General features: G+C 41.0%; 1 non-coding gene across 1 annotated transcript; it reads left to right on the top strand.

The window, feature by feature from the left end:
- Positions 1-11,772: 11,772 nt before the first annotated feature.
- Positions 11,773-11,879, top strand: LOC145110176 (small nucleolar RNA R71). Its single transcript, XR_013709557.1, has one exon. It is a non-coding gene; the product is annotated as a small nucleolar RNA R71 (small nucleolar RNA).
- The last annotated feature ends 739 nt before the right edge of the window (positions 11,880-12,618 follow it).

Here is a 12,618-nt window from a genome sequence, read left to right as displayed (position 1 = left end):
GTATAGTTTGGAGTTCTTTTAAACTAGATACCACTTTTCGGGCTTATTACAGATAATTATTTCGAACTATAATTAAGTCACTCTATGAACTAAATGCTTTTACATACAAAAAGGATTTTCACTACATTACACGTAAATCGTTGGTACAGTTCGTGAGACACTCTCTCTTCACGTACTTTACCTAAAGTACACCTTAAGTCCTGCATTATAACCAACGTCTCCTGGAGGGAGAGCGAGACCATTGTGTATAGATCTATACGAGATTGACAACTCCGCACCTAAGCTGTTCGCTACAGTTAGGCCGGAAGTCTAGGGTGACAAATGTCTACCAGCTTCGACGCTTGAAGAACGCCGTACAGGCCACTAGTCGTATTAAGTATGGTTATAATAACTCACATATGGTATTAACAATCAGTTGGTTTACGGGGCTAATGCATCTTCATTCGGTTTTATAATATATATATATATATATATATATATATATATATATATATAAAGCTATATGATACTACTTTACAATGCAACACTACTAACATTTTTGGTCTTATGGTTTTAAGACTACATTTTACATTTAAGAAAATATTGAATTTTCTGGAAAACTCTACGCTATCATTTACAAGGAAACACTACAGATTTTATTCATACAAAAACGCTTATGAACTTACCAACTTTAGTGTTGACGCTTTTCAAAATTGCTTGTATTCCCAGGAAACCAGTGAGCAGGTATAACGAAAACATTTGAGTAACACTACATCATGATTTCTACTTTTCAATTATTTGTACTTAACTTTTGAGTAAACAAAGTTTGTAAACAATGTAACCTTGTATTCTTGATGTATGAATGTTTGTGATGCTATGATTCATTTGTATTCAATTGTTATGATACTATACATAAAGACACTCCATCCGCCCCCAGACGTTTCCGCCGTGCTGGTTTGGGGGTGTGACAGATTGGTATCAGAGCATTGTTTATAGTGAACTAGTATATCAAACCATACAAGATATACAACTATACATACAATGGGATTAAAACACTCTGACTAAAATTATATTTTAAAAATATAAGTAATTCATAAAAGTGTACATACATGCATGCATATTAGGAATAGTGTTATAATAAGAAGTATTTAGAAGAGTTGGAGATCGCGATTAAACTTAGACAATTATGTAATCATATCTGGGATAAATATAGCCTGATCAACTATATTTATTCAAGATATGACCAACATGTGTTTAGGAGTGGTCGTGGTGGACAACAAATCTAAAACTTACCAACCCTATATATATATACCAAGAAGTTATAGTACCAAACATAAAAGAATTAAAATACTATAGGAGTATTTTAGCACATTATAAACTTTCATGTACTTCTCATACTTATATTATCGTACAGACACGATGGCAGGTTTCCATATCCCCGGAGATCCCTACTTCCCCAACCAGGGGAATGGAGGGTGGATTGTGGAGGATCATGGGGAGGATCCCAAGGAGATTTTGGAAGAAGAGCTAGAGGAAGAGTTTGTAGAAGAGATAGAGGAAGAAGAAGAGGAAGAGGAGGAGGAGGAGTCTGATGCGGAATCCAAAGTCATCAATCCTCCTTACGTAGCTCGATTCCCTGCACACCGTTTAGGCTACATCAGACCTACGCCCCGCTGGGTAGAGGACCTTGAGAGATGGAGTCGACATTAGGGGCAACGCCCACATTTTGGTATGGAGCGAGGTTTTTATGACCTCCGCCACGGGGGACCAGCCAACAGAGCCCTTCCCGTCATGATCCAGTGGATCTCGGACATTGGTGACCAGACAAGGGAGACGGCAAACCGCGTACTGGAATTGGGAGCCGCTGCAGACGTCACGGACGCGCGCACATGAGACATTGAGAGGGATTACTATCCCATGGACCGACTCATCGAGGACCTTACCACCGCCCGAGCGGAGGTAAGGGAATATCAGGAGAGGCATGCGACACTCGAGGAAAGAGTGATTGCAGCCGAGTGTCGGTTGGTTGAGCTGCAGGGCGCCTCTACTTCATCTCAGGGACCACAGAGGACTACCCGTCGTGAGTAGGGTTCGTCCTACTCAAACTTTGATATAGACTAGGTGTATGGGTATGCGTTGGTGCTACCCCTTTTATTTTCCTGTATGTGGGACCGACCCTACGTCTAAGTGATCTCACTATTCGGAGGGTCGTTATGCTACACAATTTTTATTTCTTTTTATGTACTATAGACCTCCTTAGAGGTCGATTTTCCCCGAAACATATGTACTAGCACCTTGTCTTCAATGAAACGTATATGTATTTCATTTTATTGGATGATGTTATCTGCTATGTCTTTTCTTTTCATTTCTATTTGGTATAGTAAAATTTCAATTATAAAATACAAATGACTCTCAATAACAACTAGATTCAATACATACAAGGTATTCCATTATAGTAGTGTCCGTACCATAACTCATATAAAAAACTTATCATCATTCCATCATGTGGCAGAAAATGCTGCCCCGAAGAAAAAATAGGCGCAAGAACGATACCACGATGCCCCCACCACCGCCACCTCCTCCCCAATGGACACTGCAGTGTTCCAAGTTGCAGTGACCGCTGCTGTAGCCGCTGCCATGGCCCAAATAAGCAGTAGCAACACCGGAGGTGGAAATGGAACAAACAACTCCAATCAAACTGAAAAGCAAGGGCACCCAAGGGAATGTACTTATAAAGACTTTGCAAACTGCAAGCCCAAGCCCTTCAATGGAAGCGGTGGTGTTATTGATCTGACGCGGTGGTTCGAAAAGACAGAATCAGTATTCGAAATCTGTGCCTGCCCCGAGGAAAGCAAAGTAAAGTTTGCAGCCTGCACTTTTTTCTGAAAGGGCCCTTTCATGGTGGAATGGCCACATCAAAGCTCTAACCCTCCCGGTAGCAAACTCGATGGGCTGGGAGGATCTCAAAATCATGATGCTCGAAGAGTACTGCCCAAGGGGTGAGGTACAGAAGCTAGAACATGAGCTTTGGAATCTCACTATGAACGGCTCTGACATCGAAGCCTACACCGCCGGATTCAGCGACCTGGCAATCCTATGCCCCAGAATGATCACTTCAGAGAGAAAGAAAGTTGAACGCTTCATTTGGGGGCTATCTCCCCAGATTCAAGGAAATGTAATTGTTGCAAACCCAACAACTTTCGACAGCGCCAAGCGCCTTGCTCAGAAGCTCATTGATCATGGAGTTCGACAAGGCATGATGACTCCCATACCCCGAACAGACGAAGGAGAGTGGTAATAAGAGGAAGTTTGGAAACAAGAAGAAAAACCAACCAGCTCAGGAACCCTCCAAGAAGCAACAGATCGTGGCGGTTCATGCCGCTACCGCCCCTGCTGCACCAGCAACTACCAAGCAATATGCTGGTAATCTTCCAAAGTGCGACAAATGCCCCTTTCACCACAACGGCGCCTGCCGAGAGTTGCATTGCACAACCTGCAACAAGAAGGGGCATACAGCCCGATACTGCAAGGCGTCCGCACAACAGGCCACCCAACCCACCAACACTGTGGTGAGTCAAGTGTGATATGGCTGTGGAGAAACAAGCCACTACAAGAGAAACTATCCAAAGGCCAACAATAGGAATATTAGAAGAATGGGAAGAGTCCTGGCAGTAAGACACGAGGAGGCGATGAAGGATCCTACAGTGGTCACTGGTACGTTCCTCCTCAATAACATTTATGCATGCATACTATTTGATAGCGGGGCAGAGAGAAGCTTTGTGAGTCATAAGTTTAAGCATCTACTCAAACAAAATCCTCAAACACTAAACGACACATTTACCGTAGAAATGGCTAACGGGAAAACCGAAAAACCAAACAATGTATTCATAGGGTGCACACTAACTTTGAATAACCATTCCTTCCAAATCGACTTAATGCCGGTTACCATAAGGAGTTTTGATGTGATCATCGACATGGACTGGCTAAGTCCTCACCGTGCCGACATTATGTGTTACGAGAAGGCCGTTCGCCTTCACCTTCCAAACAATGAAGCCTTGGTCATATACGGTGACAAACCCGGTACAAACCTTCACCTCATCTCATGTATCAAGGCATAGAAGTGTCTACACAAGAGGAACCATGCCTTTTTAGCCTACGTGGTCGACAAAAAGAAAGGAGAAAAGAACATTAAAGAGATCCTGAAGGTATGCAACTTCCCCGACGTATTTCCTGAAGACCTCCCGGGAGTGCCCCCCGAACGACAATTCGAATTTAGGATCGACTTGATACCCAGAGCCACACCAATCGCTAAGTCGCCATACAGACTAGCTCTTGCGGAGATGCAAGAACTCTCCAGTAAATTGAGTGAATTACTGGACAAGGGATTCATAAGGCCTAGCTTCTCACCCTGGGGAGCTCCGTTCTTGTTTGTAAAAAAAAGGATGGGTCGTTTAGCATGTGCATCGATTACCGAGAACTAAACAAGCTCACCGTCAAAAACCGATACCCCCTTCCCCGGATCGACGACTGTTCGACCAGTTGCAAGGGGCAAGCTACTTTTCAAAGATAGACTTAAGATCCAGGTACCACCAACTACGGGTCCGAAAGGAAGATATCCCCAAGACCGCCTTCCGAACTCGCTATGGTCATTATGAATTCGTAGTAATGCCCTTCGGTCTAACAAATGCGCCCGCGACATTTATGGACCTGATGAACCGAGTCTTCCGACCTTACCTTGACAACTTCGTGATAGTATTTATCGATGATATACTAGTCTATTCACGAAGTAAAGAAGAACACATTCAACATCTGCTGCAAGTTCTAGAAACACTAAGGGCGAAGAAGCTGTATGCGAAGTTCACAAAATGCGAGTTCTGTATCCGAAGGGTGGAGTTTCTGGTTCACGTGGTCAGTGAAGAAGGGATACATGTGGACCCTTCCAAAATCAAAGCAATCGAAGGCTGGGCAACCCCGATAACCCCAACGGAGATCAGACAATTCTTATGCCTCGCTGGTTACTACAGGAGGTTCATACACCATGGGAAAAGGCCTTGGACCGAAATCAATTAGTGGAATCAAGTATAGGACCGAAATCATGTATGATTATGGTCATGCTAAAGCATTTAGAAGTGTTTGCGGTCATGGATGAGGATAAGACAAGAAATGTTGACTTTAGGAGTTGAAAACTAACCCATTTCCAATATAATCACAGTAAACCATATAATAACCACCAAATAACAACACCTTAACCTCCAGTTAACCAAGCACACATCTTATCATCTCCATCCTTTTATATTGGACGAAAACCACTCCCTCACATACCACAATTCCATTCTACTTACTGTGAAAACTCCATTGCTCTCAAGAGGTTAACTTCCAAGCATTAAAGAGGCTTATTTCTTCAAGCATTCTTCTTAGGTTTGGTAAGTAAATTCGAGACTTCTTAGCATCCTTTACACTCTTATGTTTAGATCATTCCATTTACACACTTTAAATGTGTTAAAACCTTAGGATAACATTATTCTCAAGGAAGTTCATCAGCTACATTCAAGTATTTAGACTTGAAAAACTTCTCAACACCTCTTCAAATCAACCAAAAAAACCACTCAATGTGAGTTCATACCCCACTTTTTTACGAGATTTTTTCATGTATTTTTTTTTGGGGGGGGGGTGGGGGAATACAAGCAAAACTATATTATAACAAAATGTTGTTATATGTGTTCATCTATATGTTGTGTATAAGGTTTTATGTGCATGCTATGTGATTCTACTAGTTATTTCCAGCTTTCATGCACAATATGGTTAAGTTATAGTATGAAACTATATAAAAGCAAGTTTTTAAATTTTACTACATGAACAAAGAAGAAAATTATGACTTTTATGATAAAAGGAAATTTCCCATCAAGGATGAGTTTCATAACTTTACTAAGACAATATTCTCTTGGGTTAAACCAAGTGATGAACTTCCTAAACCTATTATTCTTGGTATAACAAAATTTATAAATGAGTTACTTTTCTCTGACTCTACAACTTTTTTTAGCTAAACTATAATGGGTATAGTTTGGAGTTCTTTTAAACTAGTTACCACTTTTCGGGCTTATTATAGATAATTATTTCGAACTATAATTAAGTCACTCTATGAACTAAATGCTTTTACATACAAAAAGGATTTTCACTACATTACACGTAAATCGTTGGTACAGTTCGTGAGACACTCTCTCTTCACGTACTTTACCTAAAGTACACCTTAAGTCCTGCATTATAACCAACGTCTCCTAGAGGGAGAGCGAGACCATTGTGTATAGATCTATACGAGATTGACAACTCCGCACCTAAGCTGTTCGCTACAGTTAGGCCGGAAGTCTAGGGTGACAAATGTCTACCAGCTTCGACGCCTGAAGAACGCCGTACAGGCCACTAGTCGTATTAAGTATGGTTATAATAACTCACATAGGGTATTAACAATCAGTTGGTTTACGGGGCTAATGCATCTTCATTCGGTTTTATAAAATATATATATAAAGCTATATGATACTACTTTACAATGCAACACTACTTACTGTAACATCCTGTTCCAGATTGTTTTGTGATTTAAGGCCGTGAGCCTTAATCCGAGTATGAGAAGGCTTTGAGTCTTTGAGGGATAAAGGTTTAGGCCTTTTGGGATGTGGGTAAGGTTGGATGTGTGATAAAAGAGTTCGGTTTGTGCTTTAGAGCCCAAATGTATTGTTAAAGGCGCTGGTTCAGGCTTTTCATGAATTTTGGGTATGAGTTCGAGTGGGCTTCAGGAGGAATAAAGTTGATAGAAGTGTAGGGATTCTCGTTACCTTTTCGTGGATATAAGGATCGTCGGAAACGGATTTATAACGAAGAAGTTATGGCCTTCTGAAGTTTTGTGGTTTCAGGCTTAGCCGAGTACGTTGGGCGTACACAAAGCGTACGCTGGGCGTACTAGTTAAAAAGGAAGTACGCTGGGCGTACTGACCAGGGGTGGTCGCGAATGTTCTTCGGAGTACGCTGGGCGTACGCTAATCAGACCTGAACCCTATTTTAGGGTCTTGGAGCCTATTTAAGCTCCTTATCTCATAACCTAACCCTAATATCTTCAACCTCCATCCCTCTAAACCCTAGAAATCGACCCTAAGCCTCCATTTGAGTGATTCTTGAGCATTTTGGTGAATTAGTGAGTTTTTGGTGCATATGGTGGAAGAAGGAGTTTCTTGAGGAAGCATTGCTTGGCTTGGAGCTTGTGGATCCAAGCCCTAATCAGGTTGATCTAGCTCTAGAAAGCATAAAGTTTGAATCTTGGTGGTTTTCTCACGTGGATCTAGTGGGGGTGGTGACTTGTTATGTTTGGCTTTTGAAGAAGAAGGATCTTTGAAAGAGAATAGCTTGAGCATCTAGCTTTTGGATCTATGTTCTTCTCTTATTGGTGCATCTTCCAGAGGTATCAAGTTTGAAACTTGCTTATTGTTGTGCTAGTTTTTGTTATGGGTCCATTTTAGGGTTTTTGGTCCCAAAGCTTGAAGCTTTATGAGTTGTTGAACTCTAGAGACTATTATATATCCCTTTAAGTGTTTCTAGTGGAGAGGATTCATAAAAATCAGGTCTTGGATGTTGAAATCGAGCCATGCATGAGTTAGGAGCATTTTGAGACAAGAGAATGAGAGTTTTGGGATTTGTGACCTTTTCAGCCATGAAAAGGCTTAAAGTCATTGACTTTATGGAGTAAGAGCCTTTAGGGAGTCCAGATCTGTGATATGAGTCAAGGTCTTAACTGATTAAGACCAAAAGAGTAGAAAAAGTAAATATGGGCGTATGCTGAGCGTAAATCTAGTACGGCCCGCATACTAGGTTAGTGTCCCCGATCAGGATTCGTGTACGCTGGAGTACGCTAAGCGTACCAAGGGAGGTACGCCCCGCGTAACCCCACTGTGGACTTTTTGGGCTAAGTCTTATATTGGGCCTTAAGTGTTGGGCCTGGAGTTTGGGCTTGTTGTGCTAGTGATTTGGACCAGAGGAATATGTATATGTGCCTTGGGCCCTTGAGTTGGGCTTGCCTCTTGGACTTGAGAGTTGGGCCTTGGGAGAGCCCATTTATTATTGGGCCTTGGTGGGCCCAATGGGTTTTAGGCTATTAATGGGCCGGTTAGTGGTCTTCCTTTAGACCTAATGAGTGAGAGTCTGGACTTAGTTCCTAATTGAGTTAATTGTGGATTTGGATCAGAGTTAGAGACCGGTGCGTGGCAACAACGTTTTAGGGGCTGTTCATCATTCGAGGTGAGTCTTCTCACTATACGTTACCTGGAGTGGTATTTATGTGTGACCGGAAGGTCTTATGTGCTTACTTGAGTTATGCATCTTGTCTATGTGATATTATGCTATGAGTTATTTAGACCGTACCGGAAGGTCCAACGATATATGAGGCCGGAAGGCTCAACCAGACCGGACCAGAGGGTCCAACGAGCTAGACCGGACCAGAGGGTCCAACGAGCTACGGGACTGGAGGGTCCCGCTGAGACACATGTACCGGAGGGTCCTACAGAGTATAGCCTCGAGTGGTGAATTGTTGTATGTGGTATTTTGGGGAACTCACTAAGCTTCGTGCTTACTGTGTTATGTGTTATGTGTTTCAGGTTTTTCTCAGGATCGCGAGAAGGCACCGACTTGATTGTACACACCAGAGAAAGAGTTATGTTTCGAGGATCCTAGATTATTAATCAAACAAACATGGAGTTGCGTTTGTAAATTAAATAAATGAGATTTTTATAAAATGTGTTATGAGAATTATGTGATTTAAAAATAAAAAATTTTGTTTGAAAATTTACGTCGTTACACTTACATTTTTGGTCTTAGGGTTTTAAGACTACATTTTACATTTAAGAAAATATTGAATTTTCTGGAAAACTCTACGCTATCATTTACAAGGAAACACTACAAATTTTATTCATACAAAAACGCTTATGAACTCACCAACTTTAATGTTGACGCTTTTCAAAACTGCTTGTATTCCCAGGAAACCAGTGAGCAGGTATAACGAAAACATTTTGAGGACAGGCGTCACTACATCATGATTTCTACTTTTCAATTATTTGTACTTAACTTTTGAGTAAACAAAGTTTGCAAACAATGTAACCTTGTATTCTTGATGTATGAATGTTTGTGATGTTATGATTCATTTGTATTCAATTGTTATGATACTATACATGAAGACACTCCATCCGCCCCCAGACGTTTCCGCTGTTCTGGTTTGGGGGTGTGACAAGAGAATTTTAGTTCCGTTCGTAAATAAAGAAAATTGGTAGTCAATTGTGTGTCTGATTACTTAAATCTGTGGTCCCGAATTTGAAAGGCTCACGCCGTGAGCCTTTATGCCTCACGTCGTGAGTATAGTCTGGGCTGAATATTACGGGACAATTAAAATTACCACGAGGTGGTGTCGAGATCTTTCACACAAAAAGTCCATTTTACTAAAAATTTAATTTATTTTACCATTTAATCTTTAAGGACCCCATACTTAATTTTCACCACTTTCAAAAATAATTAAGATGATTAGATGATTAATTATCCTCAAAATCAACTAAAAATGCAAAAACTAGACTAAATGCAAAAACGAAAAGAAATTGCAAACCAAGCTCGGGTTGCCTCCCGAGAAGCGCTTCTTTTTGTTGGAGTCATGAGCCAGACTCCATGCCACCTCACGTTGAATTTGTCGGAGTCTCCATCACCAGCTGTATCTTTTGCTCTTTCCACATTCTTTTATACACTTGAACTCGTCTGATATAGGCCTTCTTTGAATTTTCTTTTTTAACTTTCATATCATTCTCTTCAAGCTTTCTTTTAACCCCTTTATTTTCCACAAGTTGAGATTTTTCTTTCTCTTCATTCTTTAGCTCTATAGGTAGCATCTTTTCATCCACAGTTGGACTCTTTTCCTCGGAAGTAACCTCATCCTCATCACTTGATAAGTCTTCACTTTCCTCACTCACCCAAGAAGTTGGATTTTTATAAGCAATTACTTCAAAAACAAGTGGAACGGATGCTCTCGGTTTGGTGCGTTTAACTTGTTGAATCGTCTTAAGTTCTTCTTCCATTAGTTTCTCCAACTCTTCAAGCTCATCTTCTTCATCAATGTTGAAGACTTCACCTTGAACATCATTCCCTTGAAAACCATCTTCTACTCCAAAAGTAGCTTCGTCATCTCCAACTCTTAAAGTAAGCTTGGACTCACGAATGTCAACCAAGGTTCTAGCAGTATTTAGTAGAGGGCGACCAAGAATAATCGGGACATTGTTATCTTCTTTCATGTCCATTACGAAAAAGTCAATTGGAAAAACGAATTTCCCAATTTTTTACCAAAATATCATCAACAATGCGTCTTGGATGTGTCACCGAACAGTTTGCCAAGTGAATTGTCATTCTTGTTGCCTTCAAATCCGGAAGATTTAGCTTTTGATAGAAAGAGTAAAGCATTAGATTTATGCTAGCTCCAGAATCAGCTAAAGCATAAGTCTTCAAATTATTCCTAAATTCACATGGAAGAGTGAGGCGTCCAGGATCTCCCATCTTCTTTGGTAACTCTCCCATAATCACTTTAGAACTATGCTCACTAAGAATTACCTTGGAATTCTTCTCTAGCTGCTGGCGAGTGTCAAGTAGATCTTGCAATATTCAGGAACTTTAGACAATGCTTCAATAAAAGGACTATTTATTGAAATACCCTTCACTTGCTTCATAAACTTCAAATGCTCTTGTTCCAATGGATGAATATGAGCCCGTGACGGGAACGATAAAGGAGGACGATAAGTAGGAACATTATCCAAATTTTTATGTTCAGACCGAGCCCACGTTGTGAGCTTTGAAGGCTCATGTCGTGAGTTCGATGTTTCAGCAACTTTATTTGCTTCGAGTTTGGACTTTTTCGTCTTTGGTCCGGTCTGTTGTGGATTGACTTCAAGAGCTTCAAGGAACTCAGAGATGGTATCCTCTTTAGTATCGACCTCCATAACATGCGATTGAAGCTTTTTCTCGAGAATTTGTGAAGATAATCGTTCATTTACCAAAGTCGTTAGTTGACCAATTTGGGCTTCGAAATCTTGGATCGATGCTTGATGATTTCTTAATAATGCTTGCTGGTCAATCATCATATCCTGTTGATCTTTCATCATGGCTTGTTGATCCTTCATCATCATCCTTTGATCTTTTATCGGTTCATCTGTCTCATCATGTCTTTTCTTTGAAGCCTCCATGAATCTAGCTAGTATGGTCTCAAAATTAACTTTCTTTTCAGGTGGTGGTTGTTCTTTTTGGTAGAAGCCTCGGTTAGTCTGCCTATATTTTTCTTCTTTTTGCTTCTAATATTCTTCATATGGAAACCACTCCTTCTTTGGTTTTCTCCAGTCTTCATCATATTTATCTCCGCTCGAGTAGCAAACTTGTACCTCCTTATTCCCATTATCATCTAAGTGGCAGTCTTTGGTCAAGTGTGGACCATTGCATCTTTCACATCCAACTCTAATAGCATGAATTGACTAGTCCATCTTTGTCATCATTTGGTCCATAGTATTCAGCATTGCTAGCACAACAACCATGTCTTCTGATGTTCCAGTACCAATTCCCCTTGTCCCTTCATGTCTTGGATTATGGTACTCACGAGAATGCTTGGAGAATTCTTCAATTAACTCCTTGATTTCACCCGGATTTTTCTTAGTAAGCGGTCCTTGGGAATCAAGGAGTTGCCTCGTCATGACATTCACCCCGTCATATAATATAGACACTTCTTGTTGTATGTTAAGGTCATTTTGAGGGCAGTTTCTTAGTAACCCTTTATATCGCTCCCATGCCTCATAAAGCGACTCACCTGGTTGTTGCTCAAAGTTGGCTATTGCCTTCTTGAGTTTAGATATCTTTGATGTTAGGCAGAATTGTTCTAGGAATTGCTCACGCATTTATGCCCAAGTAGTAATTGTATCGGGTGGAAGTGCCTTCAACCAATCCTTTGCAGCTCCCTTAAAAGTGACGGGAAGCATCCTTAACAAGAACGACTCAAGGACTTGGAGGCTGAAAGGATAAGGGCAAATGGTCCATAAAGATGTTTAAATACTCCTTAAACCCTAAAAATTAGGGTTTCAACCAGACATTAGTACGCCCAACATACATATGTGTACGCCCAATGTACTAGGGTGTGCCCTAGTACGCTTAGCGTACTCACATGTACGCCCAGCGTACTACACCTGCTCCCCAAATTACCATTTTGCCACTAGGGCTCCCTAGGGTTACATATTTATAATCCAAGGACCCAAAAATGAAATACTTAAAACCAAAGGAATGATTTGAAAATACCTAAAACCCAGGATGTTACAACTCTCCCCCACTTGATCTAGACTTCGTCCTCGAAGTTTGCTACAACAAACAAATCTGGGTAATGCTCTTGCATCTCAGACTCCGGCTCCCAGGTCCACTCGGAGCCCCTCCGATGCTACCATCGTACCTTTAGCCAAGGTACTTCCTTGTTGCGCAGCCTTCACCTTTCTCTCCAGAATAGCTACGGGCCTCTCAAAATAGTTCAGGCGCTCATCAATTTGAATATCATCCAAGGAGACTACCGCATCCTCATCCAATACGCACTTTCGCAACTGC

The sequence above is a fragment of the Lactuca virosa genome, chromosome 4, assembly GCF_052849685.1.
Source record: "Lactuca virosa cultivar CGN04683 chromosome 4, Lactuca_virosa_CGN04683_v6, whole genome shotgun sequence".
Lineage (NCBI taxonomy): Eukaryota > Viridiplantae > Streptophyta > Magnoliopsida > Asterales > Asteraceae > Lactuca > Lactuca virosa.
This window is presented reverse-complemented; position numbering and strand designations above follow the sequence as displayed.